At 44.9% G+C, this 5905-nt stretch overlaps 1 protein-coding gene across 2 annotated transcripts in view; it reads left to right on the top strand.

The window, feature by feature from the left end:
• The window catches only part of kif26ba (kinesin family member 26Ba), a 319220-nt gene that overhangs the window by 180427 nt on the left and 132888 nt on the right, over positions 1–5905 (top strand). The gene's annotated exons all lie outside the window — the stretch shown is intronic.

Genomic DNA, 5905 nt, shown 5'->3' with positions numbered 1-5905 from the left:
AGGAGAATGGATGGATGGAAGGGGTGGGATTTGGTGCTAACTAAAGGTGTGTAAGTAAAACAGACTAGGACGGGGTTCTTGGGAGAGGAGGGAGTTGGGGCAGGTGAGAAGGTGTGAGGAGTTTAGAAGGGATAGAACTGGGGAAGATGATGGAGTGGAGAAGTTGGGGGGGGGGGGGGGGGTAGATGGAAGGGCAGGGAGTGTTCAAACAGAGGTGGTGCTTTGAGGGGAAGGGAAGGGGCTTGTTATTTTTCTCCTGCTGTGGTCAATGTGTAAAAGTTCCCGGCAGATTCCTTCAGAATTGAGGGTAGGGTTTCTGCGCACGTTCAGTGATGTCCTGAATTATGCTACACTTGAGCCCCACGCAGACAGGAAGTGGGACTTATTTATTTGCATTTATATAGAACCTTCAGAACCCTTGGACACCTTCGCCCCCACCCCCCCTCACCCCTGCACACCCTCCCCCCCCCCCCCCCCCGCACTACCAATGAAATCCTATTGAAGTCATAGTTGGAATGTAACAGCCAATTTACACAAGACCACCACACAAAACAGTTCAGAAATAGCTGTGGGATCTTCCACATTCGCTCGAGAGGGCAGCCTGGTGCTCTGTCATATCAGAAAGACTTATAGCACCAGCTTCCCTGACTGAACCTGTCTAGCTCAATCCAAGATCCACCACAAAACATACATGTCGTCTTCATCTACACGGCCCTCCCCCTCCCATTCCTCACGTTTTGTTTATTGCGATTCTGTGATGTTTTTCTAACAAAAATTCTAACTGTCGTGCTGTCCTCATTAACTGGCCCTGAGATATATAGGGAGTGAGATGTTGACAAGGGAATGGCCCATACCCCACCACTTTTTTTTGTCTTTGTTGCTAAATGCTGATGTCCTCCTCTGCCCAACAGTGAGGACACATTGCCTGACAAACTCCAATGGTCTGCTATAGTGTGCTGGTGTCTGCTACAGTTAAAGGGGCCACCATTAAGCTTTCTGGAGTCACAGCATGGAAGCAGACCCTTCAGTCCAACCAGTCGATGCTGACCATAATCCCAAACTAAACTATTCCCACCTGCCTATGCTTGGCCCATATCCCTCCAAATATTTCTTATTCATGAACTTATCCAAATGTCTTTTAAATGTTGGAACTGTACCCACATCCACCACTTTCAGTGGAAGTTCTTTCTACACACGAACCAATATCTGTTTAAAAAGGTTGCCCTTCATGTCTTTTTTTCTCCTCTCGCCTTAAAAATATGGTCTCTAGTCTTGAAATTCCCCCACCGTAGGCAAAAGACACCTGCCATTCACCATGTTTATGACTTTTTTTTTATAAACCTCTGATATCACCTCTCAACCTCCTGTGCTCCAGTGGAAAAAGTCCCAGCCTATTTATATCTCATTGTAACTCAAATGCTCCATTCCCAGCAACATTCTGGCAAATCTCTTCTGAATTCTCTCCTGCTTAATAATATCCTTCCTATAGCAGGGTGACCAGAATTGGACACAGTACTCCAAAAAGGCCTTTGATAAGGTGCCACACAAGAGTAAGATAAGGGCCCACGGTGTTACAGGCAAGGTGCTAGCATGGATAGGAGATTCTGCTTTCTGCCAGACAGCCAGAATGGGGATAAAAGGGTCTTTATCAGGATGGCAGCCAGTGCCAAGTGATGTTCCACAAGAGTCGGTGTTGGGACCACAACTTTTCACTTTGTACATTAATGATCTCGATGAAGGAACTGTGGGCAGTCTGGCCAAGTTTGCAGATACAAAGATAGGTGGAGGGACAGGTAGTATTTGAGGAGGTGGGGAGGCTGCAGAAGGATTTGGACAGGTTAGGAGAGTGCACAAAGAAGTGGCAGATGGAGTACAACATGGGAAAGTGTGAGGTCATGCACTTTGGTAAGAAGAATAAAAGCATGGACTATTTTCTAAATGGGGAGAAAATTCAGAAGTCTGAAGTGCAAAGAGACTTGGGAGTTCTAGTCAGGATTCTCTCAAGGTAAACTTGCAGGTTGAGTCAATAGTCAGGAAGGCAAATGCAATGTTGGCATTTATTTTGAGAGGACCTGAATATAAAAGCAGGGATGTACTACTGAGGCTTTATAAGGCTCTGGTCAGGCCACATTTGGAGTATTGCGTGCAGTTTTGGGCCCCATACCTCAGGAAGGATGTACTAACCCTGGAGTGGGTTCAGAGGAGGTTCACGAGAATGGTCCCAGAAATGGAAAGCTTAACATATGAGGAACGTTTGAGGACTCTGGGACTATACTCATTGGAGTTTAGAAGGATGAGGGGGGAATCTAATTGAAACTTACAGAATACTGAATGGCCTGGACAGAGTGGATGTTGGGAAGATGCTTCCATTGGTAGGAGAGACTTGGACCTGAGGGCACAGCCTTTGAGTAAAGGGAAGACCTTTTAGAACGGAGATAAGGAGAAACTTCTTCAGCCGGAGAGTGGTGAATCTATGGAATTCACTGCCACAGAAGGCTGTGGAGGCCAGGTCATTGAGTACATTTAAGACTGAGATAGATAGGTTCTTGATTATCAAGGGTTAAGGAGAGAAAGCGGGAGAATGGGGTTGAGGAACTTATCAGCCATGATTGAATGGCGGAGCAGACTCGATGGGCCAAATGGCCTAATTTCTGCTCCTATGTCTTATGGTCTTAAGAGACCTCACCAACATCTTGTACAAACTCAACATGACTTCCCAACTCAACGGTCTGACCAATGAAGGCAAACATGCTAAACGCCTTCTTAATCACCCTGTCTAGCTATGATGCAAGCTCCAAAGAATTATGTGCCTGAGCCCCTAGGTCTCTCCCTTGGTCAGTACTACCCAAGGCCTTACTTTTAATTGTATCAGTCCTGCCCTTGTTTGTTTTACTGATACGTTATTTGATAAAATAGACGGGGAAACTGTTTCCATTGGCAGGATGGCCAGTAATCATGAGTTGGCACCGTAGTGGCAGTGTCAGTGGGTTTGTAACCCACAAGCTCAGACTGGTGCTCTGAGGTCATGGTTTTTAAAAAGCCCACTTTTGATGGCTGATGGTATTTAAATTCAATTCATAAAATGTAGAACGCTGGGCAGAATAACGGTGGCCATAAAATGTTCTCCCATTATCAGTAAGATCCATCTGGTTCATTTAACGCCCTTAATTTAGGGAAGGGATTCTGCCATCCTGGCCTAGTCTAACCTGCACACACCTTCAGCCCCCAGCAATGTGGTTGTCTCTTAACTGCCCTCAGAAACGGCCGAGCAAGTCACTCAGTTTGAGGGCAGGTAGGGCTGGGGCACAGAGGCTGCCTTGCTGGTGATCACCTTTGTTCCAGGAAAAAAAAACAAATACACAGGGCACAGATTTAAGACAATTGGTGACTGGCAGAGGGGGTTGGACTACTTGAGTAGGCCTTGTCAAGAGCTAGCACACCTGATAGAACTGTAGAGCACAGGAGGTGGTGACTCAGCCTATTCTTTGTTTCCCAGTAAAACGTGAAGCTGAGCTGACAGCATGTGGTAATGTGGATCACTTTAATGCATTGCCCTGTTTAGCGATGGCTCATTGAAGAGGGGCAAGAGATAACAAGCACCCAGTGCTGTGAAGTAAGTGGCTTTGTTTCTGCACACGAACACAGCACAGCTCCAGACAGCCTTGAGAGGAAGCAGTTCTTGGCTCACCTAACTGGCTGTCCTCCATTCCCAGAGTTTGAGCATGAGGCAGGTTTGGCAGTCCTGATCTCCACTCTTGTGTGTTCTCTGTGAGCTGTTCCCGGGAAAAAAAAATTACCAGTGGCCATGCAAGCAACAGGATCTTTAGCAATTCCTCACTTCTGTACGTTCATGAAGCCATTTCTCCCGTTTACTATAAACTGGCCCATGACTTTTTTTTTATAAATTTAACCTTTCCTGGAATGTTAGAGGCATTGGCAAAGCCAGCATTTGTTGCCTGCCCCTAATTTCCAGGAACTGACTGGCACTGTGTTCCTCTAATGCATCCGTGCATTCTGGGTTCACGTTGCCCCACCATTGACTATGCCTCGCATAATAGAAGCTGGAAGATATTTTCAAAAGGTCTCTGCCCGACTTTCTTCCTTTTTATTAAAACTCAAATATTTTGTTACTATTTAAAACCTGCAGCTTTGGCCGAGCTCTGGGTCATCTGCGGCAGTAGTCTGGTTTGGCGTTTAAATTTTCTTTGGCTTGTCAGCACTCCAGTGAAGCACTTTGGGAGGTTCTGCCGTGCTGAAGTCGCTAGATAAGTACATCTCACTGCTCCTGAACTAAGGGGGTGGACAAGGCCATGCAAGATACATGGAGGCTCTGTTTGCTGACATTACCAATATCTTTTTGTGGGCCTACTGGATTAACTTCCATTTCCAGTGGAATTCCCAGAAGAATAAAAAGCATCAAAAACCAGAGAAGCTGCAGTCTTCTACTCTTGTTGAACACAAAGCACCTTGGTCACTGGGGTGGCACAAGTCTTGATGGAAATTGTTTGTTTTTATTTCCATAAAATATTAAACTGTTCTTCAGTGGAGGCTGGAGAAAAGGTTATTACAGAGTGAAGGCTGATAGTTGAAGACCATTCCTATTTCCTCCATGACATCTAATTAGAATCCCCCCTACCCAGTGTTGCAGATCACGCCTGGCTCTATTTTAGTACCATTAATTTTTTTTTTTTTCAAAACAAAAGGCAAGTTTTTTTTTGGGTGAAATTGCCTGTTCACGATTGATGTTGAGAACGTTGTATTCCTTTAGTAATAACATTCAGTGCAACGTGAGCACTTCTTTCTTTCTTTTTTTTGCTGCAATATTCATTTCAGACAGCTTAATCTTTGACGTGACCTCATGGGGAAGCCTCCAATCCTTCATGTGGTGAGGTAAAATACAGATGGTCTGTTTAGTGCTTCACCAACCAGGTTGCCTAGCAACAGTACCAGTAATTGAGATACATCTTGATGTCTGATTGCATTAATGTTACTTGTGAGCATAGTTAGTCATCTTTCTCAATCCTGCCACCACCCCCCCCCCCACCACTCCCTACATTGGTCTAATGATAACAATTGATTTTATTTACTGTTTGTGGAGCTAATTTGCTCAACAGGGCTGTAATCGGGGCACATCTGTTTCAAAGAAGCCATTTAATTGTAACCCACTAATCCACAAATGTCCTGGTCATTTTTCATACAGCTGAGAGAGCATCGTTTTGGCATGTCAACGGCTCTCTTTCGTGTTTGGGTCAAGTGGATTTGTGACCCACATTCTCTGAGGTGACTGACCCCTTTTTAGTACTCAGGACTGATAGTTTCCAGAATGTAATGGATTGACGGGATTTCTGTTTCTAACTCTGAGCTTGATACTTACTCACAGTTAGTATGCACAGGATGGTGCATGTGTTGATGCTCTTCAGTCTCACTGCGTTACTGAGCAGCTAGTTATCGGGTTGGATGATCCTTCACCCTGTCATGTACAGTGAATGAGATACTTCAGATAAGGCTGAGGTATATACTCCCTGCAAAATGCTCAGCAGAAAATCACCAAGGCTACTTTGACAGCACTTTCCAAACCCTTAACTGTTGTATACTTTCACTGTGAAATAAATAAATAATGCAGAGACGATGTGCAACAGGTTTATTTTGAATTTTTTGAATACCTCTGTAGTCACAAGGTGCCTGCTGTCACACTCGCAGCAGCTTTGGGGTCTGAAGGTTCAACATTAGTTTAGCAAAACTATTTTTTTTATTTGACTGAGTCCACATCCAGCCTTCACCAACCAAACATGGGGAACGTAGATCAGTTTACCAGACTCATGTTATCAAATATAAGATAACAAGGTGTCGAGCTGGATGAACACAGCAGGCCAAGCAGCATCAGAGGAGCAGGAAAGCTGACATT

Source organism: Rhincodon typus, chromosome 9, assembly GCF_021869965.1.
Source record: "Rhincodon typus isolate 14 chromosome 9, sRhiTyp1.1, whole genome shotgun sequence".
In the NCBI taxonomy this organism is placed as follows: Eukaryota; Metazoa; Chordata; class Chondrichthyes; order Orectolobiformes; family Rhincodontidae; genus Rhincodon; species Rhincodon typus.
Note: the sequence above shows the minus strand (reverse complement) of the source record. Positions and strands in the feature narration are given on the sequence as shown.